Source organism: Calonectris borealis, chromosome W (genome assembly GCF_964195595.1).
Source record: "Calonectris borealis chromosome W, bCalBor7.hap1.2, whole genome shotgun sequence".
NCBI lineage: Eukaryota > Metazoa > Chordata > Aves > Procellariiformes > Procellariidae > Calonectris > Calonectris borealis.
The window spans coordinates 40,344,947-40,345,835 of NC_134351.1; positions in this window are offsets into that span (position 1 = coordinate 40,344,947).

The following is an 889-nucleotide window of genomic DNA, read 5'->3' on the forward strand; positions in this document are numbered from 1 at the left end:
TTTTCTGAGTTGCCAAAATGTAACCAGTTTAAGTATTTCTTAGTTTTGGTAGATACTTTCTCTGGGTGGCCTGAAGCTTTCCCGTGTCGTACCAACAAGGCTAGAGAAGTAGTTAGAGTTTTACTCAAGGAAGTGATTCCAAGGTTTGGTATACTGGAAGGGATATCCTCAGATAATGGGCCTCATTTTATAGCAGAAATAGTCCAAGGAGTAACTAAATTTTTACAGATATAATGGGATTTACATACACCTTGGAGACCCCAGTCAAGTGGAAAAGTAGAAAGGATGAATCAGACTCTAAAGAGACAGATTTCAAAGCTGTGTCAAGAAACGCAGATGAGGTGGGTAGATGTGCTGCCCATAGCATTAATGAGAATTTGAATTATTCCTAGAGTTAGGGAAAGGGTAAGCCCTTTTGAAATATTATATGAGAAACCATACCCTGCTACTTTAGTTGTAGGAAAAAGAGACCAAATGCACTTAAAAGGAGAAGTGGAAAAGATCCTATTTGGTGTTACTTACCACTTACACTGCTGTGAAGGTGAAGGGTATAGACTCTTGGATACATTATACTTGTGTGAAGAAAGCTCCGCAAGGAGAATGGACTTCTGAAGAGACAAGACCATTGAGGCTGAAGCTCTCTCAAATCTAATGAATTGCACTTGAAACTTTGACATTGAATTAGATTGTATACAAGGCTTAGTATTTTTGTATTGTGTTCCAGCTACTGCTTTTATCCTTTATTGATATATTTGTGTAAATATACTGATCTTTTAGAATAAGGAATGAAGGAACTAAGGGGGGTGATATTCCTTTGTTGTTTTCGGATAGAACTACTCCATGAGGGATCAGGGAATCCATGGGAAAGAAACTTACATATAGACTTGTT